The sequence below is a fragment of the Pleurodeles waltl genome, chromosome 12 (genome assembly GCF_031143425.1).
Source record: "Pleurodeles waltl isolate 20211129_DDA chromosome 12, aPleWal1.hap1.20221129, whole genome shotgun sequence".
Taxonomy (NCBI): Eukaryota; Metazoa; Chordata; class Amphibia; order Caudata; family Salamandridae; genus Pleurodeles; species Pleurodeles waltl.
Window position 1 is genome coordinate 436434428 of NC_090451.1, and position 12617 is coordinate 436447044.

General features: G+C 48.1%; 1 protein-coding gene across 1 annotated transcript in view; it reads right to left on the reverse strand.

The window, feature by feature from the left end:
* LOC138267779 (fatty acyl-CoA hydrolase precursor, medium chain-like) overlaps positions 1–12617 on the reverse strand; it is a 410618-nt gene that overhangs the window by 43234 nt on the left and 354767 nt on the right. The gene's annotated exons all lie outside the window — the stretch shown is intronic.

The following is a 12617-nucleotide window of genomic DNA, read 5'->3' on the forward strand; positions in this document are numbered from 1 at the left end:
TTATTGTTACATACTTAAGCACATTGAAGTATATTGTCTTTTCTCTATGGTTTCTTCACTCTACTCTGAAACAATCTACCCTATGCCACTGCACCCTACACCACTTTTCTACACTCTTTTCTACTCTACGACACTGCAGGCTATGCCACTGCAATCTATGCTGTACCACTCCACACCACTCTACTCTGCAGCACTCTACACTATGTTACTGCAATCTATGCTATTCTTCTCTAACCAATGTACACTATACCCCTGCACTCTATGCCACTACACTCTTAACCACTTTACTCAAAACCAATGCAGTCTATGCCACCACACTCTATGCCAATCTACTCTGCACCACAGCATTCTAAGCCACTGCTTTCTATGCCACTGTACTCTGCACCACAGCACTCTATGCCAATGCACTCTACAATACAACACTGTACTCTACGACCTTCTAATCTGCAACATTGCAATCTACGCCACTAAACTCCATGTCACTCTACATAGAACTCAATGCCACTGTACTCTGCCCCACTGCACTCTTTTCTGCACCACTGCTCTCTAATCTACTCTACACCCCTCCATTCTAGGGCACCTCACTCTACTTTGAAACCATCTACTCTATGCACTGCAATCTATGCAACTCCACTCTATGCTCTGGCAGTCCAATCTAGCCTGCACCACTCCAATGTACCCTGCGCCACTCCAATCTGCTTTGCACCACTCTATGCTACTGCACTCTACATCACTATGCTCTACTCTTCACCACTATATGCTGCAGCAATCTACTCTATGCCACTGCACTCTATGCCAATCTATTCTACTCTGCACCACTGTACTTTACGCCACTCTACTCTGCATAACTCTATGTCACTGCACTCTACACCAATGCATTTTGTGCCAATCTACTCTACACCACTGCCCTTTATGACACTCTACTCTGTAACACTGCTCTCTGCCACTGAACTTTACTTCTCTCTACTCTGCACCATGGCACTCTACTCTTCACCGATCAACTTTATACCACTCTATTGCACTCTACACAAATATACTCTATGCCACTACACTCTACGCCACTCTACTCTGCATCACTGCACTCTACCACTGCACTCTACACCGGTCTACTCTACCTTGCACCACTCCACTCTACCATGCACCGCATCACTCTATGACACAGCACACTGCACTCAACACCACTGCAATCTATGCTGTGCCACTTTACTCTTCACCACTCTACGCTACTGCACTCTACTCTAAACCAGTGCACTCTACACCAATGTACTCTACACCACTTTACTCAAAACCAATGCACTCTACACCACTTCAGTCTACATCAATCTACTTTGCACCACTGTACTCTATGCCAATTCACTCTAGACCACTCACCTCCACTCTATGACACTACACTCTGACATTACACTTCATGATACTAGACTCTGACACTCTATTCTACTAAACTCTAACACTTTCCCCACTTTGTAACTCCCTACACAACTCCCTATATGCCACTCCATGCCACTCTATGCCACTTCAATCTACAATGCTCTACTCCATGCCACTCCACAGACCTCTATGCCACTACACTATACAACAATGTACAATGCTCAACTACATTCTTCCCAACTCTCTCCATGCCACTTCACGTTACTTTACTTCACTCTATGCCACTCCACTCTTCTTTATGCCTTTCCACTCTACAACACTCTGCCACTCCACTCTATGACACTCTACCAAAATCAGACATTACTCTACTCTACTATTACTTTATGGCACGAACGCTTGATTAGAGATTCAGATTGATTGCCTTCTCTTTCATGTGAGAAGTGAGTAAGATTTATCTTGGCCTTTTTGGTTACAAGCACTCAGTAACCCTTTTATGTCAGGCTTAATTAATGCTGAGGATGATCCTGATACTTGTCTAGGGGATCAAAACGTTGTCAGCCAAAGTACCTTAACTTGAATTTGTGATATTGTATAGGTACTATGAGCTACAGACTTCTTAATTCTCTATTTGAGTCATTCATGTAAAAGCCGGTGTATGAAAGCTTGTAAATCATTATTGTGGTGACATTGGTTCATCCAGATACCTTGTGTAGTGCCCGAATACCAAAGTCTTTCTCGATTCCCCTGGTGATGTTTTTCCATGACATTTGATCATTTATGTCTTGATTGAATAAATGCATGAAACCTTCCATTTGGATACTACTTTAATATCATTGTTTATTGGAGTGGTGTTGCATTTTACTCAAGGGACCCCTGTTTATATAGCCTGTAGCTCCAAGAGCTTCTTCAGTTGAAATGCTTCCAGTTATGAATGATGTGTAGCTGAGCTGCCCAAGATCACACCCAGGAGTAAAAGTATTATTACAACTATGGTTTCAGAGCACAGTGTACAAATGTTGCACCTAATCGCTTTTGATATCTCCAGTGCGGTTACAATTGGCATGATGCGAGGGGCATGATGGGTGTGGGGCACAAATGGTATGTTCTTTCTTTTTAACCTCCTACCTTTATTTGTTTGGTTCACGAAAATGAAAGGTTAATCAACATGTTATTTTCACATTTGAGCTAATTACTTTTTGAATGTAAATAACAATAAAAGGTACTTTCAGACTGTGAGAGCATGCCTTCCTTTCTTCCTATTTCACTTCCAATATATATGATTGTGCAAATTTATCGTTGCCTGCATTTCGCAAACAAGAAGCAATTTGTATAGGGTTGATTGAAAAGTCCCTAAGGCGGTCCCTGTCGGCCACAGAAATATATTGTCTCCTATGCCCCTGCTTACCATCCTGTGTAAGTGCTCACGATATGACAGTATAATGTCCGCAAAATCTAAATAAGGGCCTGTGGTCCCACTGTGTCATATTACTGTGCAACAACAAAGGGCATCTCACGAACGTACATATAAAACATTGTAATGATATGAAGAGCATTTAAGCATTGAAAGGGTTGCTCTACCAAAATAGTGAGATGATTTTACTCCATACAATTAACAGATAAAGCATATTAAGGATTTGTTGTTTCATTGAGTGTGGCATGCCCCGGTGATGGACCTAAAATATGAACAAAGATGAGTACAGTTAAAAAACACACTGCTAGCTTTTTTACATTGACGGTTTTAAATAAATCCCTGTGCCACAGGTAATTATTATTGATAAAACGTTTATAAAGCACTGCTGATCCCTGTAAAGCCGCCCTAGCACTGATAACAGCCATATGTAGAACTCTGATAACAACATTACAGAGTCCAAAGCCATGTTTTTATTAAAGCCTTGCTGAAGGGCTGGAGTTCCTGATAGAACAAAATGAAATATTTATTCCAGTGGCTTCCGGCTTAAAAAGAAATTACCACCGCAGGCAAGTGCCCTTTTCAACTTGGGTGCAGTAGAAACGCTGGAGTCAGCAGAACACAAAAGCCGCGTATGATAGTATTAAACAAATGTAGGTTGAAGAGAAAGGGGTCTGGCCTGGTGGATTTCCTAATGTCCGGTGCACAAAAATGTCAGCAATTCTTTTAGGCAACGAGAGCTGTGTAACAAAATCAAGTCACCAAGAGCCAAAGAGAAAACGCGAGTCCAGCAGCAGCAGCTTGAATTGGATAACGACGTTAGAGAAGGAAATCGGGGAACCCTAGAAGAATGAACTGCAGGGGTCAGGCGTGCTCACTCTGGAGGCCTGCACCACTGGGGAAGGAGTGTGACTTGGAAGAAGTATATTAATCAGAGAAGCAGGTAGAGGACAGTCTGCTGACCTGACTTGAAAGAGACAGGTCCTCATCAACCTCTGACCTGATTTCAGCCAAGAGCTCACTCCCCCACCTCAGCAGCACCACCTTGCTGTGTCCGTGTCCCTGACCCCCGCCCACGCTGCTGCTAGCTTGTTTGAGGCCCGTCTAGTGGGCTTCTGGTAAGCTTTGAGCCGTTTTCTGTACAGGGAGTGCAGAATTATTAGGCAAATGAGTATTTTGACCACATCATCCTCTTTATGCATGTTGTCTTACTCCAAGCTGTATAGGCTCGAAAGCCTACTACCAATTAAGCATATTAGGTGATGTGCATCTCTGTAATGAGAAGGGGTGTGGTCTAATGACATCAACACCCTATATCAGGTGTGCATAATTATTAGGCAACTTCCTTTCCTTTGGCAAAATGGGTCAAAAGAAGGACTTGACAGGCTCAGAAAAGTCAAAAATAGTGAGATATCTTGCAGAGGGATGCAGCACTCTTAAAATTGCAAAGCTTCTGAAGCGTGATCATCGAACAATCAAGCGTTTCATTCAAAATAGTCAACAGGGTCGCAAGAAGCGTGTGGAAAAACCAAGGCGCAAAATAACTGCCCATGAACTGAGAAAAGTCAAGCGTGCAGCTGCCACGATGCCACTTGCCACCAGTTTGGCCATATTTCAGAGCTGCAACATCACTGGAGTGCCCAAAAGCACAAGGTGTGCAATACTCAGAGACATGGCCAAGGTAAGAAAGGCTGAAAGACGACCACCACTGAACAAGACACACAAGCTGAAACTTCAAGCCTGGGCCAAGAAATATCTCAAGACTGATTTTTCTAAGGTTTTATGGACTGATGAAATGAGAGTGAGTCTTAATGGGCCAGATGGATGGGCCCGTGGCTGGATTGGTAAAGGGCAGAGAGCTCCAGTCCGACTCAGACGCCAGCAAGGTGGAGGTGGAGTACTGGTTTGGGCTGGTATCATCAAAGATGAGCTTGTGTGGCCTTTTCGGGTTGAGGATGGAGTCAAGCTCAACTCCCAGTCCTACTGCCAGTTCCTGGAAGAAACCTTCTTCAAGCAGTGGTACAGGAAGAAGTCTGCATCCTTCAAGAAAAACATGGTTTTCATGCAGGACAATGCTCCATCACACGCGTCCAAGTACTCCACAGCGTGGCTGGCAAGAAAGGGTATAAAAGAAGGAAATCTAATGACATGGCCTCCTTGTTCACCTGATCTGAACCCCATTGAGAACCTGTGGTCCATCATCAAATGTGAGATTTACAAGGAGGGAAAACAGTACACCTCTCTGAACAGTGTCTGGGAGGCTGTGGTTGCTGCTGCACGCAATGTTGATGGTGAACAGATCAAAACACTGACAGAATCCATGGATGGCAGGCTTTTGAGTGTCCTTGCAAAGAAAGGTGGCTATATTGGTCACTGATTTGTTTTTGTTTTGTTTTTGAATGTCAGAAATGTATATTTGTGAATGTTGAGATGTTATATTGGTTTCACTGGTAATAACAAATAATTGAAATGGGTATATATATTTTTTTGTTAATTGCCTAATAATTATGCACAGTAATAGTCACCTGCACACACAGATATCCCCCTAACATAGCTAAAACTAAAAACAAACTAAAAACTACTTCCAAAAATATTCAGCTTTGATATTAATGAGTTTTTTGGGTTCATTGAGAACATGGTTGTTGTTCAATAATAATATTAATCCTCAAAAATACAACTTGCCTAATAATTCTGCACTCCCTGTTTTTGTGACTGTATTCTGTGCCCTGGTTAAATCTGCCTTTTGGCCCCATTTGCGTCGCTAGACTCGTGTGCATTGTGCCGTTTTTTGCTGTATTGTGACTGAATTGTTGTGCCTTGCTTTATTGTGCTTTATTGTGCCTTTTGCTCCTTTTTGCTTCCCATTTGTGCTTCTGCTTCCCTTAGTGCCTTCTTAGATTGTTTCTCCACTTTTTCGCCCCTTGTGCGCTCCCCCTTGCCGCTTTCCCCTGCCTCCCTGCGGCCCGCGCCCCTCACACCCCCATTCGCCGCTCCCTCCCCCCTCCCTTCTTAATGGCTGGTGTTGCGCGTCGAGGGTGAGCAACCTCTGACCTGATTTCGGCCAAGAGCTCGCTCCCCCTTGTCCGCAGCACCACCTTGCTGTGTCCGTGACCCTGACCTCCGCCCACGCTGCTGCTAGCGTGTTCGAGGCCCGTCTATTGGGCTTCTGGTAAGCTTTGTGCCGTTTTCTGTATTTGTGACTGTATTCTGTGCCCTGGTTAAATCTGCCTTTTGGCCCCATTTGCGTCGCTAGACTCGTGTGCATTGTGCCGTTTTTCGCCGTATTGTGACTGTATCGCTGTGCCTTGCTTTATTGTGCTTTATTGTGCCTTTTGCTCCTTTTTGCTTCCCATTTGTGCTTCTGCTTCCCTTAGTGCCTTCTTAGATTGTTTCTCCGCTTTTTCGCCACTTGTGCGCTCCCCCTTGCCGCTTTCCCCTGCCGCAGCCTCCCTGTGGCCCGCCCCCCTCGCGCCCCCATTCGCCGCTCCCTCCCGCCTCCCAGTAGCTCCTCCCTCCCCCCTCCCTTCTTAATGGCTGGCGCTGCACGTCTGCGCAGCAGGCGTGCCGCTGGTGTGCGGGATGCGCGCCAGAGGCAAGCCCGTCTGCGCCTGGACCGCGCCCAGCGCCACCCCCCCCTGGTCCGCACGCCCCCCGCACCACCGGACGTCGCTACTCGGCCAAGCAACTCAGCACCCTCAACCCCGGCCGCTCCACAACATGTTTCCAGTCATCTCCAAAGAACACCAAGGGACCCTTCTCCTGCCTCGCCTGCAACTTCACCTGCGACAGAACAAGGAAACCTGCCACAACCGCGAAAAAATACCTCCACTGCATACTCCTTAATACACGCAAGCACGCAAGCACGCCATCGAGCTCTGGGACCTGCTCGACACTACCGCCCCAGACGTAGCCTTCCTGACCGAATCCTGGTGGAACGACTCCTCAGCACCTGACATCGCCATAGCCATCCCGGACGGCTACAAGATCACCAGAAGAGATTGCCCCAACGGAATCGGGGGAGGAATAGCCATCGCCCACAAATCCACCCTCAACATCCACACCCACATGGACAACACTCTCAAGACTGCCAAACACCTACACTTCCGGATCCACACTCACCCCAACACCACTATCAGGGGAACGCTCATCTACCGACCCCCAGGACCACGAGCACCCTTCAGCGACTCCATCGCCGACCTCACGAGCACCCACGCGCTCACCTCTACGGACTAAATCCTCCTTGGAGACCTCTATTTCCAGTTGGAGAACAACAACGACACCAACACCACATCCCTGATCGGCAACCTCTCCAACCTCGGCCTCAGACAACTGGTCAACACACCCACCCACATCACCGGCCACACGCTCGATCCGATCTTCTCCACAAGCAACCACGTCACCTTTAGCCACACCACCGAACTCCACTGGACCGACCACCACTGCATCCACTTCACATTCAAGAAGCACATCGAACACCACTGCAGCCAACTACCACCCCACCGCCGCTGGAGCAAAGTCACTGAAGACCAACTGACCAGCACCCTCGCCCAGAACCCGCCCACCGACTCCACCGACCCAGACACCGCCGTTCTCAACCTACGACAGTGGATCAATGACTGCGCCAACACACTCGCACCACTCAAGAGGTCCACCGACATCCAAAGAAAGAAGAAAAAAGCCGCCTGGTTCACTGACGAACTCCTCACCTCCAAACGCACCTGCCAGAAACTAAAGAAGAAATGACTCCTCGAACACACGCCCAACAGCATGGCAGCCCACAAGGAGGCCACCCGCAAGCACCACCAGCTAATCCGACTCGCCAAACGTTCCCACTTCACAGAACACCTGAACAACAACGCACACGACAGCAAAGAACTCTTCTGCATCGTGAAAGAGCTCTCCAACCCCAGCGCCAACGTCAACGACATCCCACCATCCCTAGAACTATGCGACGCCCTGTCTACCTTCTTCTATCAGAAGATCACGGACATCCACGACAGCCTCAACACCACGCCTCCGTCAGACCCCACCCCCAACAACTCCACCTGCACCAACCGCTACACCGCCTGGACCCATGTAGACGACGCTGAAACTCGCAAGATCATGAACTCCATCCACTCAGGATCCCCTTCAGACCCATGCCCCCACCACGTATACAACAAAGCCGACTCTACCATCGCCCCCCAACTTATCCCAAAGGTCATCAACTTATCCTTCGAAACCGCGACTTTCCCGGACAGCTGGAAACACGCCGAAATCCGCACCCTCCTCAAGAAACCCAAGGCAGACCCCAACGACCTCAAAAACGTCCGCCCGATCACCCTCACCCCCTTCCAGGCGAAGGTCATCGAGAAGATCGTCAACGCTCAGCTCACCCACCACCTCGAGGACAACTCCATCCTGGACCCCTCCCAGTCCGGTTTCAGACGCAACCACAGCACTGAGACTGCTCTCCTCGCCGCCACAGATGACATCAGACAGCAAATGGACAACGGCGAAACATCAGCCCTCATCCTCCTGGACCTTTCCGCAGCCTTTGACGCGGTTTGCCACCACACCCTACTAACACGCCTCCACAAAGCCAGAATACAAGAAAAAGCCCTCAACTGGATCTCCTCCTCCTTTCTCTCCAGCAGAACTCAGAGAGTCTGACTCCCACCCTTCCGCTCCGAAGCCACCAACATCATCTACGGCGTACCCCAAGGCTCCTCTCTAAGCCCGACGCTGTTCAAGGTCTACATGGCCCCCCTCGCACAACTGGTCCGTCAGCACAACCTCAACATTCTCTCCTATGCCGACGACACCCAGCTCATCCTCTCCCTCACCAAAGACCCACATACCGCCAAAGCCAACCTACACGAGGGAATGAAGTCCATCGCCAAGTGGATGAGAAACAGCCGTCTAAAGTTGAACTCCGACAAGACGGAGGTCCTCATCCTCGGACGCACCCCCTCAGCCTGGGACGACTCCTGGTGGCCCACCGCGCGGGGACCCCCTCCAACGCCAACCAACCACGCACGCAACCTGGGTTTTGTCCTCGACTCCGCCCTCACCATGTCCAAGCAGGTCAACGCAGTCTCCTCCTCCTGCTACAACACCCTCCGCATGCTCTGTAGAATCTACAAATGGATCCCAACGGAAAACAGAAAAACTGTGACCCAGGCCCTCGTCAGCAGTAGACTAGACTACGGCAACGCACTCTAACAGGCATCCCAGCGAAAGACATCCGACGCCTCGAACGCATCCAAAACGCCTCCGCCCGACTGATCCTCGACGTACCCCGCCGATGCCACATCTCCCACCACCTGAAAGACCTCCACTGGCTCCCCGTGGACAAGAGGATCACCTTCAAGCTCCTCACCCACGCTCACAAGGCACTCCACAACGCCGGACCTGCCTACCTGAACAACAGACTCAACTTCTACACCCCCTCCCGCCAACTCCGCTCCGCCAACTTCGCCCTCGCCATCGTTCCCCGCTTCCAACGCAAGACCTCCGGTGGCAGATCCTTCTCCTACCTCGCCGCCAAGACCTGGAACACCCTCCCGACCCCCCTGCGACAGACCCAGGACCTTCTCACCTTCAGGAGACTCCTCAAGACCTGGCTCTTCGACCAGTAGCAGCAGTCCCCCCCCCCCCCCCCAGCGCCTTAAAACCCTAACGGGTACGTAGTGCGCTCTATAAATCTTGTGATTGATTGATCAACATGAAAGCCAAGATTTCGGACACATGAGGAGGCAGAAGGGGCAGAATCGCACGACAGCAGCCAATGGTCATGTTGCCTTTACATTTGAAGGTGTTCTGACTGCGCCATGTGGCAATGTCCTGATTGCAGTTATGGAAGACCTCAAGCGGATAAGTAGTAGATGGGTAAACTTATGATGTATGGAGGCCAGTACCTTTGGCTAAATCCACATACATTCATGTGCCTCGACTAATGATGCTTAAACCTATTGGGAGTTAAACACTGGAGATACTATATAAAGAAGAACAAAAGTGCTGTTCTATGCAACCAGAGCCTCAAGGCCCACCCTGATATTACGACAGAAAGGGCTGACGCACTTGCTCTTAATGTCCTTCACAGTGCATATTCTGCCGCCCATTCCTGGATACAAATAAATTCTCCCTTTGTTTTTAACTTACTCACTCAGCTGTCCCTGCTGTCCTTGTTACCTGCATGATCCTGGTGCCTAAGTAAACCTCCTCTACATACTACTTTTCTATCCTCTCTGCCGGCACTGTTTGTGTATCAGACAGACAGCACACCTTTCCTTTGTCAAAAGCAGAGCAATGGCACGGCATTTAACGTTGGAGAGGAAAACTAACTGCTTCCAACATTTGATTCCTGGTATCTTGGAATGACCAGAATATTACGTTGAAAAGAACCAAGTCTATTTTTGGGTCAATAGTAAAAGAAAAGGCACAAATAAAATAGCTTTTGGTTATATAAGGTGCATTTCGAAAGAGTTTTGCAAATTAACGACAACACAGCTATGACAACTTTGCTGGGTCTGCAATGTTTATGATGCTCTACTATGGTAAAAGAATACAACATGTGGCAAACCAACTTTATAGAGTCAAACATCTCCTGGCAAGTTTGAATATATTCTGCAAAAAATATTTGCTTTAAAATCTGAGAAGACATGGCATGCGCAATCTTTATCGGACCGGTAAACTCCAAACACATTTATAGGATTAGGGATGGAGGACATTGACATCTTATCTCTATTAGAGCGTTAAAGGAGCCATATGGTGAATGATGTCACATTACAACTCAAAATTGAAGATTGCATCAAACAAATCAACATTTTTAAATGCTTTCTGGTGGAAATCATTAATGACGTAGTACTAGGTAATGAGTGGCCCACACTGAATGGGCCTTCAATTTGCAATGCCTATAAATATAGAGGGGGGCATGGGTAGAAGAGTCTTACCTATTTCTTAAGCTGAAAGCTCAGCTGGAAATTCAGTCTTAAGTAAGGTAAATTTAGAGAAACCAGAACAATCTTTTTAGAATAAACATAATTCACAAAAAAGTGGAAAATCATGCATAACTATTCAAACGATTCATGTGGGCAAGATAATCTGTACTAACAGACCTTCCCCTTTTCATTGCATTGGCTGGACAATTCCAAGAGGGTTGCTGATATTTCTAATACCTTATCTAGTGCCAGATAACAATGGCTACTGTTAAAATAATTCTGGTTGCGTCAGTTGCTCTGGTGAGGGCTGCATTTTCGAGGGGAGTTAGATCTTGCACAAGATAGAACAAAGGAAGAGTGCAATCATGACATTATATTAACAGGGGCGTAGCTTCGGGGTGATGGGGTGTATGGGGTGTTACACTACCATATAGAATATACTCTGTCGGGTTTCACCTGGGACTTTTACATGCCAACACTGACAAAACAGACAAACTGACTCTCCATCTCTTGTCTCTTTTTGAAGGCCTTAAAAATGTTGGTTAGTTTAAAAATATTTTGTTTTAAGTACCCCTAACAATGTGCGCTACTCTCTCTTTCCACTACCCCTTAAGCTCCCCTCATATAATGTAATTTAACAAGGCAGCACGATTGTTGTGAAAACTGAGCCCCTTCCTCCCGCCCCCACAATCGTACTGACCAAGCTAATCCCCTGGGGTATTACATGGGTCCACATAGAAAGGATGATGAATTCAAGTTGAAAAAAGATTTGAGGCACAGCAAATCAGAACAAGAAATTCCCAATACCGGGAGATGTGTTGTTAGAGAATTTTGACCATTATTTTACCCCCAAAAAGGAGGCAAATAGAAAAAGTGCATGCTGTACTAGGCAAACAAACAAAAAACATACCTAAAACACAATGGGGAGTCCCGATTTTCAGACAAGTAATGTGGGGTGCATGTACGTTGGAATAGTCCACAAAGGTCAAATAATGGCCTGGTCCCCTTAAACAAACAAGGGTCAGTGAGTATGCCAATGAAACACGAGTCAGCCGTAGACACTTAGGTGGTCATTACGACCCTGGCGGATTACTTCCGCCAGGGCCGCGGGACGCGGTGGCACCGCCGACAGGCCGGCGGTGCCCCGCGGGGCATTCTGACCGCGGCGGCTTAGCCGCGGTCAGAGAAGGGAAACCGGCGGTCTACCGCCGGTTTCCCGCTGCCCCCAAGGAATCCTCCAAGCCGGCGCAGCTTGCTGCGCCGGCTTGGGGATTCCGACTCCCCCTCCCGCCATCCAGTTCCTGGCGGTTCTCCCGCCGGGAACCGGATGGCGGGAGGGGGAGTCGCGGGGCCCCTGGGGGCCCCTGCAGTGCCCATGCCAACGGCATGGGCACTGCAGGGGCCCCCGTAAGAGGGCCCCAACATTTATTTCACTGTCTGCCTTGCAGACAGTGAAATACGCGACGGGTGCAACAGCACCCGTCGCACCTTCCCACTCCGCCGGCTCTATTACGAGCCGGCATCCTCGTGGGAAGGGAGTTTTTCCCTGGGCTGGCGGGCGGTCTTTTGGAGACCGCCCGCCAGCCCAGGAAAAAACTCATAATACCCTCCGGTATTATGGAGGGCGGAATTCTGGCGGGCGGCCTCCGCCGCCCGCCGGAATCGTAATCAGGCCCTTAGTGCTAGATGTAGCAAAGGTTTTTCCCCATTCTGTGTCTATGGGAAAAAGTGTTTGTACATATGGCCCTTACATCTTATATACAGAAGCGGAACAACATACAAAAACATAGGTGACTGAGGCCGAGAAAGATTCATTAAAAAGTCACATCGAAGTAGTGAGGAATGAAAGTTAAATTCACAACATCACTGTTTAACACTATTGTACCATGCAATGCTTTCCGACTGTTAATTTGTCCGCT